This window comes from Monodelphis domestica, chromosome 6 (genome assembly GCF_027887165.1).
Source record: "Monodelphis domestica isolate mMonDom1 chromosome 6, mMonDom1.pri, whole genome shotgun sequence".
Taxonomy (NCBI): Eukaryota; Metazoa; Chordata; class Mammalia; order Didelphimorphia; family Didelphidae; genus Monodelphis; species Monodelphis domestica.
In genome coordinates, this window is record NC_077232.1 from 103,133,225 (window position 1) to 103,145,527 (window position 12,303).

General features: G+C 33.9%; 1 pseudogene; it reads right to left on the bottom strand.

Annotated features, from left to right (window-relative positions):
- Nucleotides 1-9,150: 9,150 nt before the first annotated feature.
- Nucleotides 9,151-12,073, bottom strand: LOC100014333 (tax1-binding protein 1 homolog; annotated as a pseudogene).
- Between the last annotated feature and the right edge of the window lie 230 nt (nucleotides 12,074-12,303).

Genomic DNA, 12,303 nt, shown 5'->3' on the forward strand with positions numbered 1-12,303 from the left:
GAAATCAATACATTTTGTCACTGATCAGCAAGAGGTCTGTAAGTCTGTCTTTGACCCTCCTAATCCCATCCTCATTCATCCTTTCTTGTTCTGTCACACAAAAATGATTTAGAGTTGAACTCATCACAGAGCAAAGTATTTGTAATATAAGTAAGCAAATATTTACTACTTGATGCACCATTAAATTATTTTAACCCATATCCTTTGAATTATCATTAAATTTGAATGATAATTCTATGGTATATCATTCCAATTTCCTCCATCCATCATGCCTTCTCTCACTAGTTTTTATTTTAATGACCATATTTATCTTATTTTTGTTCTCTATATACTTATGTCTGTATTTGTTGTCTCTCTGTATCATATTCTTCTTCTTTTTCTTTTTTATCCCTAGAACCTAACCTTTTAAAATATTTTTAAATATCCATTTTTTGAGTAAATGCTGTCTTAGAGAAGTCTCATATTGATTGCCTTAATGTTTTTATTTTCATATATGTGTATAAATATACATATATATGCATTATAACTTTGTGAAAATGCATCTATATATGTATGTGTGTATATGCATATATGTATGCTTACATATATTAATTTTTATTTGATCCATTCATTCTTCAGGATAGCATTATTTAGTCTCCATTTGAGTCCAAATTTTTGTTCATTTTCCTATTGTTTAAAATGTGATTAAATTTAGCATATAAAGAATATGTCTAATATTTTTGCCTTTGTTCATGAACTATTTCTATATGACCTTGTAGCTGTTTTTATAAAGGTAATATGTAATATAATACATGTATGCATTTAAGAGTATATATATGTAAATGCATTTACATATATACAATTTCTATTCCACTCTGTGTATATTTATGTATATATAAATATATGTGTGTGTATATATATATATATATATATATATATATATATATATATATATATATTCTATTAATGATCATCAGAAGCCTATCAGGTCAAATTCCCCCCTCCTCTCCCCAATTTGGTAGAGTGGTACCTTGACACACAAATTTAATTCCTTCTATGGCCAAGCGCATAACTCAATTTGCTCATATATTAATTGAAATGAAATTAATTTTTTGTTTGTTTGTTTTTTATGACCAGAAACCACACAGGTAAGATAGACCTAGTGCTGGAGTGACTGAGGGACCGACTTCCCCTGGACTGTTTTAGGGGAAATGGGTAAGGGGAAGGAAAGAGGAGAAAGTGCCCAGGTAGCTGCAGGAGCCTTGGGCTTTGCCCTCTCACCTAGGGGACTGGGACAACACAGGGGTACTCTTCCCTGGGGATGTCAGATGACCTAGGGGAGGTGGGGGTGGTACCCATAGGGGAAGGAAACACCTGGATTGTACTGGATTAGCCTTTTGGGGAGACCATGACTCCCCTAAAAGAATTACTCCTTCCTCAGAGCCCAGAGAATAAGGAGGAAAGTACTGTCAAATGTGGTCATGAAATAGTCTTCCCTTAGGGTCAGATAATTTGTGGGGCTTTCAGCACAGCCTGCAAAGTTCTGGGGTACATGCCAAAAAAACTGACAATAAAGACAAAAATAAAGAAGAAACCAATATCAATTCAATACAGATGCTCCCACAGTCAGATAAAACACTGAACTAAGGGAGAGAGCCTCATGTAACTTGTGAAACCAAAAGTTTGTCAGGCTATCTAGTGGAGAGTGGTGATAGCTCGTGATTCATTTATCCCCTCATGACTTAAAGCAAAAAATCCAGATTGTGACTGCTTCTATCTTGAATTGCTCATGATTTAAGGTGCTTGTGTATCAAGGTATCACTGTACTCTTTTCAGTTACTTAATTTCTTTCTTGTTTCCTTTTAAATGAGATCAAGTGTTTTCTTCAGAGGAACCTTGTATGATCTGTCATGAAAGTAGCAGCATTCTCATTCAACTTATGTGAAAACTGAAGTTTAGAGATGTTCAGTACATTTCCTAAGGTGATACACCTGTACAATTGACAGAATAGAGATCTGTCAGAAACTATGGCTCTAGAATCATCAGTTTTCTAACAACATGCATGGGGAGGAAGAGGACAACAGAATCTTTCAATTCTTTTGCTATTGTTTAGTTTTCATAATCATTTTACTATATGATATGGCTTATTATATTCTTTCCCCACTACCCAAAAACCATATCAGCATGTTCATGGATATTTCCCTTCATTTACTGTTCTATCCTCTACTTCATTTGGGCCACATTTGTACAATTGAAGTCATAGAGTACTTATGTAAAAACCGGCTGCCACCAAGTTTAGAAAGTGACTTTCTTCCTCTGAGTTCATCAAAGAAAAATAAATATGTAAGCCAAGAATAAAAATACATATTTACAATCCTTTCTTCCAGAGAAATTGACAATAGCAAATGCATTGAGCTTAATGATTCTGAGTTGCAGTAGTGGCTATGTTGATCCAGTGACCACACGAAATTCTTCATCCATCTGTTCAGTCTCAAGTGGCAAGGATTTGACAAACAAGTTGCCTAAGTAATAATGAAATGACTGATGCTGGTAATGGAAATGAAATTGATCAAAAAATTACCACTATTGATCAAACATATGACTAATCTTTGTTCTTTCTTCCCACGAAAAGCCCCTATTTTAAAAGTTTTGAGTGACAGATGGGGCAGAAAAAAGTTATAGAGACAAATATGTTTAAATCTGTACTTGGAGACCATTTTCCTTTGGCAGTAGATAACATTACTCAATATGAGTCCTTTGGAGTTGACTTAGATGATTTTACTACTGGTAACAGTTTAAGTCATTCACAGTTGAAACTGTATATATTACTCTCCTGGTTCCATTCACTTCACTTTATAAAGGTTCACTTGGCTTTACAAGTTTTTTTCTGAACTCATCCTGTTCAACATTTCTTATAACACAGAAGTATTTCATTACAATTATAAACTACAAATTCTTCAGCCATTCCCCAATTGATTGACACCCCTACCCATAATTTCTATGTCTTTACCAACAGAAAAAGAGCTGCTATAATCATTTGGACACAATTCCCAAGTAATATCCAGAATGGTTGGATCAATTCACAACTCCTCCAACAGTACATTAGTACACCATTTTTCCTATATCCCTTCCAATATTTATCATTTTCCTTTTCTATTAGATTAGCCAATCTGACAGATATAAAATGGTACCTCAAAGTTGTTTTAGTTTGCATTTCTCTAATCAATAAAAATTTGGAGCATTTTTTGTAAAACTATAGATAGCTTTGGTTCTTTATCTATAAACTTCCTGTTCATGTCATTTGACCATTAATTCCAAAATTACTTCTTGTATTATTATGAATTTGACTTAATTCTCCATATATTCAAGAAATGGAACCTTTAGCAAAGAACAATCTATTAAATTTTTCCCAGTATTCTATTTTCCTTCTAATGTTGATTTCAGGGTTTTTGTTAGTGCAAAAACTTAATTTAGTGAATTAAAAATTATCCATTTTATATCCTGTAATGATCTCTATCTCTTGTTTGGTCATAAATTTTTCCTTTATCCATATATCTGACAGGTAAACTATTCAATGCTACCTTGATTTGCTTATAGTATTACCCTTCATTTCTAAATTGTGTTTTGTTTTTTGACTTTAACTTGATATACAATGTGAAATGTTGATCTTTACACTTGTTCTGTCATACTATTTTCTAGTTTTCCCAGAAATTTTTGTCATATACTCAGTTTTTGTCCCAAAACCTAGGACCTTTCCATTTACCAAACAATGGATTAATATAATTATTTAATACAGTGAATTGTGTACATAATCTCTTCTACTGATCCACTACTTTGTTTCTCAGTCATTACCTAATATTCATGATTTCTGCTTTGTAACTTATTTTGAGGTCTGGTATGGCTAAGTTGTCTTTCTTCGCATTTTGTTCATTAATTTCCTTGATATTCTAGAACTTATGTTTTTCCAGATGATTTTGTTATTATTTCTATCTCTATTAAATATTATTTGGTAGTTTGAATAGTATGGAGCTGAATAAGTAAAGTAATTTAGATAGAATTGTCATTTTTATATTGGCTCAGATTTTTTTGAAAATTTTATTTAATTATTTAATTTAGAATATTTTTCTATGGTTACAAGTCATGTTCTTTTCCTCCCCTCCCCTCCAACTCCTTCCCTTAGCTGGTGTATTGGCTCAGATTTTTAGCAATTGTTTTTCAAGTTGTTTAAATATAACTTTATTTGTGAAAGAAGTGTTTTACAATTGTTTTTATGCAGTTTTGGGTTTGCATTATAGGTAGATCCCTACTCCCAGATGTGTTATATTGTCTACAGCTATTTTTAATGGCATTTCTCTGTCTTTTGCTGAAGGACTCTGTTGGGAAGACAAAAATAGTAAAGATTTACATGGATTTATTTTATATCCTACAATTTTGCTAAAGTTGTTAATTATTTCAATTATTTTTTTAGTTGATTCTATAAGTACACCATTATATCATCTGCTAAGAATGACTATGTTAGTTTCTTCATTACCATTATAACTCTTTTTATTTATTTTTGTTCTCATTGCAAAGCAATGTAAACTTACTTGCAAATGCAAGTAAGCATTTCTAATACAACATTAAACAATAGTGATGATCATGGGAATCCCTTGCTTTACTCCTAATATTTTTGGAAAGGTGTTAAGCTTACCCCACTAAACCTAATATTAGTTGCTGATTTTAAATAGATAATATTTATCATTTTAAGGAAGGCTTAAATTATTCCTTTGTTTCCCCAGAGCTTTAATAAGAATAAGTGCTCCATTTTGTCAAGGAAAGTCTGCATCTATTGAGAAAATCATATACTTTTTGTGGGTTTTATTATTATCATCAATTATTATATTTTTTTCTTATATTGAACCAACCTTACATTCCTAGGTACAAATTCCACTCAATCATAGAGTATGATTCATATGATATTTTTCTATAATCTCTTTGCTATAATTTTATTGACATTTTGGAAAAATATTTATTATAGAGATTAGTCTTTACTTTTCTTTCTCTTTGTTCTTCTTGGTTGAGGTATCAACACTATATTTGTCTTGTAAAAGAAATTTGTTAGGACCCCTTCTACATCTATTTTTCTATGTAGGATTGAAATTACATTTCTTTAAAAATGTTGGGTAAAATTTACTTGTAAATCTTTTTGGCCCTGGAGAATTTTTCTTACAGAATGTATTTATGACTTATTCAATTTCTTTTCTGAGGTGCAGTTATCTAAACATTCTATTTCCTCTTCTGTTAATCTGGGAATTCTTTTTTATTTCTGTTAATATCAATATGCATCTATTTTACTTAGATTGTTAAATTTACTGGTTTATTGATCAAAAAATTGCTAATATTTTTAATTTCCTCTTTTTTCAGTAAATTTACTCCTTATTTTGATACTGCTAATTTGGTTTATTTCCTTGTTGTGTTAATTAAATTAATTAAAGGTTTATTTTATTAGGTTTTCTTTTTCATGAAGTCAGCTAATACTTTTATTTACTAGTTCAATGGTTTTTCTTATTTTCAATTTAATCAATCACTCCTTTAATTATTAGGGTTTCCCATTTGGTATTTAAGTAGGGATTTTAAATTTCAATTTTTCTAGTTTTTTTTTTACTTCCATGCCCAATTCATTGATCTTCTATTTCTTTATTCTATTTATATAACTGTTTTGAAATATAAATTTTCCCTCAACTTTGGCATTGGAAGTAACTTTGTAAAATGTTCATACAAATCCCTACCCGTCCATCCAAGGAGATCTAAATATCCATGTTAATTCTTTTACTCTTACCAATTCTGCCCTGAAAAATAACAAATACAGGAAATCATGTTTAAATCATCCAACTTATTTCCAAGAAAATATCTAAAGTGAACAATTGCTATATTCAATTCTTTTTTTTTTTTTTATCAAGCTTCTCTGATAAAAAGTAAAGAGTGGACATTTCCTTTCTTGTATATCTCACTACTTAGATTATTTGACCATACAAAACCTAACTTTATACATAGAAAGGTTAAGAAAACTTGAATATTCAAGACCATCTTTAAAATATTTAAATTTCTTAGCTTGTGAGATTCTTAGCTTGCTCATTCATTTCTTTGTCACTTTAACCATACACATTTACATGATATTTTCTTTCTAATTTATTTTCTCCTTATTTACTTTCTTTGGATAGCAACTGATTAAGTAGTCTTGGCAGACAACTCCAAGTCTTTCCTCCCTGATTGTTCTCCCAAAGGAAGTTTCATTCTAATCTAGCATTTTTATGAAACTACAACTCCAAAGGACAGTTCATTCATTCCAGAAAAAAAAAATTATCAGGTTCAGTTTTTGTTTGATTGAACAGTTTTTTTTTTTTAAGTGGACTTACATAGGACTGAATGTCCAATATCACTTATTTGACATTCAACAGGATCAGAAATTTAGACCTGGAACACACTCTAGGGGTCATCTAATTCAAATTCCTTTCTTCACAATTTAGGAATCTGATAACCCGAGGTGATAAGAGAATTCTCATCAGAAATAAGGTATAAAAGTGGTCCAATAGACAGAAAACATGAATTCAAATCCAACCTTGGACATTTACTATTAACATGACCCTGGGCAAATAATTTAACCACTGTTTGTTGCATTTTACTCCTTTTAAAATGCAAATAAAAATCACATGTATTTCAGAATTGTAATACGAATACAATGAAATATTTGTACCGAACATTGCCAACCTTAAAGTACTGTGTTAAATCTATTATCACCATCATCATCATCATTAATTATTATCATCTAACCTCATATATGAACTTCAATTCTCTGATTCAGTATAGCATTTTTAAACATTTCTTTGTTTCAGTAACCAGGTCATTCCTGTTGGTCAACTTAATTAAATTCAACAGTCATGTGTGAAATAATATTTGAGTTCTACCTACAATGAACAGAATGAGAAGAATCGTCTATGCTCTAAAGATACCTACCCTTTATTGAGTGACACAACATGTACATAGACATAAAATATGCAGAAATAACTTCAAAGAGAATGTAGTCCGTGAAATGAGCCTCAAATGCATAATGAATCTTATAATTGGTAAGAGTATATATTATATGCATGGGGTACAGATTATAGAAATACATGATATAGAAATAGAACAAAGCTCAGAAAGCAGATAATTTTTCATTCCTATCTAGCACTGTTATGAAACTACAAGTCCAAAGGACAGTTTATTCATTCCATAAAAAATATCAGATTCAGTTCTGTTGGGTTGGTAGGGTTAAGTGAAAATATATTAAATATAGATGAGACCTGAGGTTCTAGGAATTGGAAAAAGAACCAAAAGGTAGAAATATATAGATTAAAACTAATTTTAAAATATTTTACTTTTTCTGTGATAGACTGTATGAGCATAAAATGAAATAAAAATAGAAAGGTTGGTTACAGTAATACTCTAAAGAGACTGAAGTTCCATGTTGAGGATTTGTCTTTTATCCTAGAAAAAATAAGGAGTCATTTATTGTTTCTGAGTTCTTAAAAAAATTCTCAGATCTATGACTATGATATGTGGTAGATGGATTAAATACCTGAACACTAGTAATAGGAAGACAAATTTAAAAGACAATATATCCAATCTAGAAGTAATAGCATGAGAAGTTGGTGCTTTTCTAAAAGCAGAGAAGAGTACAAACGGGAGAGATGGTGCAAACACAAAATTAATGGACCTTCAAAAGGGACTTGGAAAAGTAGAATTGTTTAGTTAGCATCAAAGTAAATATGGAAGGTTTTTTTTGTTGTTTTTTTTAACAGGTCAGATTAGGAGGAAAGATGATCAAATGAATTTTACAAGGATGAACTGGAGATACTGGCTCAATACTGAGCTATCTGGAAGTCAGTAAAAGTTTCAGAGACAGAGAGAGAGAGAGAGAGAGAGAGAGAGAGAGAGAGAGAGAGAGAGAGAGAGAGAGAGAGAGAGAGAGAGAGAGAGAGAGAGAGATTTGCTATTCTTCGTAGATAAATTTAAGGTCAAAAAGGTAGATAAAATCAACAGGACATAGTTGCCACACATATAAAAAATCTCTGGATACTACCTGGGGGGACATTAATGCCTAGATAATTGGAAATAGGATATGTTCTGGCAAAGGAAATTTTTTTTTAAATAGAGAAGAAGAGTAGGAGGTCCAAGAAGATGTGGCATGATGGAAACCAAGGAAGGAAAGAGTTTTTTTTTTTTTTCCCCCAATACTGGTAACTTTAATGTAATAAGTACTGTACAGTCAGAAAGAAACATATTTTAACTATAGACAAGCATAACCTTAATTTGGGTGTTTGTCACATTTTGAATTGCTTCATTACAAAGGTGATTTTTAAAGTCATGCTCAACAGGAAAACTAGGCAAAACACACAACACCCCCAACCCCCTACCGAGTACATGTCAAGAACACCAGAGCCTCGAGCAAGCAATGGCTTGGTATGGAGAGAGCTGTGCTGACATCATGGGATTCTGCCAAGACCATTAGCTATAAATACAACTGTAAGGTGATTTATAAATAATCATTCAGATAAATCTAATTCCAATAATTTATTTCTCTTTATTAACAAAAATACTGGATTAAAGCAAAATGTGCTTTCTCACATCTCAAACATTTCACATGTAAAAGAGGTATTTGCTATGCTGCAAGCATGTAATCTCATTATATGTGCACCTAAACTCCTAAAGGGATTAAAAAACTATGTTCAGTGGTATAATCGAACGTAATGGACTTCTCCATTAGGGGCGGTGTAATGTCCCTGAACAACTTTCAGGGATCCAGGAGAAAAAAAACACCATTCATAAGCAAAGGATAAACTATGGGAGTGGAAACACCGAGAAAAAGCAACTGCCTGAATACAGAGGTTGAGGGGACATGACAGAGGATAGACTTTAAATGAACACTCTAATGCAAATACTATCAACAAAGCAATGGGTTCAAATCAAGAAAACATCTAATGCCCAGTGGACTTACGCGTCGGCTATGGGGGGTGGGGGGGAGGAAAAGAAAATTATCTATGTCTTTAACGAATAATGCTTGGAAATGATCAAATAAAATATATTAAAAAAAAAAACTATGTTCATAGGCTAAATTCTATCATTTTCTGAAAATTACCTATAGAATTACTACACAAGATTGCTATCAGAAATACTTTTTGTTCCATAATATTTAATCATGCTCAATCACCTATTCAACAGAAACGTGTTAATCAGTCTGCTAAATTCCTACCACTGTAGAATTTTTCCAGTGGTCACATTAAAATAATCCCAGTATCCTTTATTGATAACAATGTTCATAATTGGGGGAATAAATAATGATACACACACACACACACACACACACACACACACAAGACTTCTGTCTTTTCTTAGAGCAGGTTAGAGTAACAGAGGTTAAATCTCTATCTGCTGATAAGCCCAATATTGATCCTGATGCTAATTCTATTGCACTGATCATGGATAATAGAAGTAGTCAGAAAATGCAGCAGATGCTATATCTGATACAGCTTTGTTATTGGAGGTGATCTTTCTTTAATGGTAAACTGCAATAATGGATATAAGAAAGTGACATTCTAGTCTGATCAAAATGGGTCTGAACATGACTTTCAAAATCCTGCTGGTCATAGTCTGGAGGGAACTGCTCACTATACATGGGGCACACCTTCCAGTGACTTTCCACATGTTCTTCAAACTTGCTCTGGTCATAGTTGGGAGGGAACATTAATTCACAGAGGGGGAACTTCTTGTGAACGTCAAAAGCTGGAATCAAAGCAAAAGACTGTCTGGTGAGCATATAAATGCTGGCTTGGAGGATCTGGAGCAGTAAGGACATTCTCATAATCATCATTGCTATCTTCAGGGTCTTCTAAGTCATCAGACTGACTAAGGTTTCTGGAAGGCTGGCTACAGACTACGTTGTCTTCCAATTCCCACAAGAAAGTTCTTACAGGTGGCCTCTGGATTTCATCTGGGTAAAATGCACCATCTGCTCCATCTCTTGTGTCCTGGGTTGCATAAGGATTTCCAAACTATAGGACTGGCTTCCTATTTGGCACTGAAGAAACAGGCGCATTCTGCTCTTTGAAGGTATTGTTCATAGGGGATTTCCAGGAATTCTGATCTTCCATGACTCTTTTTGCTGGATTTTCAAGTCTCTTTTTAAGTACCTTCTCCTCATCCTCCTTCTTTCTGGGGAGAGTTTCAAACTGGAAGGTCATATCAAGGATTTCTTGATCTCTGCACCAACTCAACTTTATATTGGTCCTCCGCCTCAACATGGTTTAGCTTCAGGTCCTCACTGATTTTCAACTGCTCCTTCCATTTCAACTCCATTTTGGCCAACTCATCAGCATAGGTGCTACATCTGACTCTCTCATCCAAGTGTAGTTGTTTACATTTCTTATACTTTTCTGTTTTCTCAGCAATCTCTTTGGTCATTTCACAGACTTGGCCCTTTGATACCATCTCAGAAATCATCTCAGATGTGACAAGTCCACCTGTACCAGCTGACAGTTTAATATGGTAATGGGAGGGTCAGCTATCTCTGTGTTACTTGAGTCATCCATCACTTTCTGTTGGTTTCCAGTTTTGGCCTGGTCAGAGAGCTGGGTCACTTGCTTCTGGAGCCTCTGGCACTTCTTGAATTTCTCTTTGTAATGGTCTACAGCCATCTGCAGATGTAGTTTCAGATCCTCCACTTCTCTGTGTAGGTCCTGCTCAACAGGATAGGTTTTCTCCTGTTGCTTTTTCACAACAGCCACTCTCAGTTCAGCCACAGTCCCTGCCAGGTGTTCCTTGACTTGCTCATTTTCCAGCTGGGCGCTATGGAGCCTGATCTCTCACGTTGACTGAATCACTCAGCTCTTTGGCCAGAAACATGACTTCTTGTCAGGTAGCCTGAACCTGCTCCTCTGCTTTTTGAAGCTGTTCTTTTAAATTCACAGAATCATCCTTTTTTGAGGTTGTAAGCAAGAAGGGTTTCTGAAGGTTTTCCTTTTCTGTTACACAGAGCTGAAGTCTACCAACCTCCTTCTTGTAATGGGCAATTATAGTTTCTTTGTTCCCATCTAAATTCTTTAAAGTATGAACTTATGTGACTAGCTTGGTATTCTCTATGTCTGTATTCTTCAGGTGCATCTTATACAGTTCTTTCTCATCCTTTTCAGTCTTCAACTGACATTCTATTTGCTCTTTTTCAAGTGTTACCTTCTTGAGTTTGTCTTTCAAACTGTCTAATTCTGTCTCCTTTGTGTTCACTCTCTGTGTCACAGTCATAAGATCCTCCTATAGCTGAAGGACTTTTGAAGTTGCTTCACTCTGTTACTTCTTAAGCTCCTCACTTTCCACTTGTAGATTTTGTCATGCTTCAACAAGACCCTTGCACTCCACCTGTAGCTGGTCACATCTCTCTTTTTCATGGTTAAGTTCCTTTTCCAGTCTTCTGAACTGTTCTCTAAGCTGAGAAGTCTCCTTTTCCAAAACAATAGTTACCTTTAATAGCTCTTCTTTTTCTTTCATTGTTTTCTTAATTTTGAACTCAAGCAGGCCATCTTTTGTAGTCACCGCCAACATGTCAGAATTTTCTTCATAGACTACTTCATAGTCAGTAGTTCCTCAACTGGAGAAGATGTTCGAAATTGGAATGGAGCACTTGCTCCACGAATCTCAACCTTACAGGTAACATAGCAGAACTGATAAAATTCTCCATCATTTGGGAGGTAATACCCTTGAAATGACAATAAGCAATTGAATCTTACTCCTTCCACATAATATTCAGGCATTGGAGACCATAAAAATGTAGAATAATCTCGAGCTGTACTCCAACCAACCTTAAAGATGACAACAATCTTTCGGGTGTGGATGGATATACTGAGTTGAGGTGTAATGACATTCCATGTGGGCATTTGGAAGGTAACTCTTGGCCACATTTTGAAAGATGACATGTGCAGAGTTGGAAGTCTGAAGAGTGCTCGACAATGGGACTTCTTGAAAGGATGTCTTTGTCTTATCTCTCCACACATTCTGGTTCTGGTCAAAGAAATACTTGCTATTTTCCCAAAACTAGCACAGGCGATCACCAACCTACAGTTGACAGCATGGGGGAAAAGGATCAGGAAAGAGTATTTTGGAAAGGTGCAGAGATGACTATCAAAATAAGTAGAAAAGATAAGAAGGATAAGAGGTGATGATGGTGTTAGTGGTTGTAATCTTTGAGTAGACAGTGTGAATGGAGTAGTAGTCTCACTCAGATGCCATGTGGCAAGGGTTTAAAAAAGAAGTGAATCC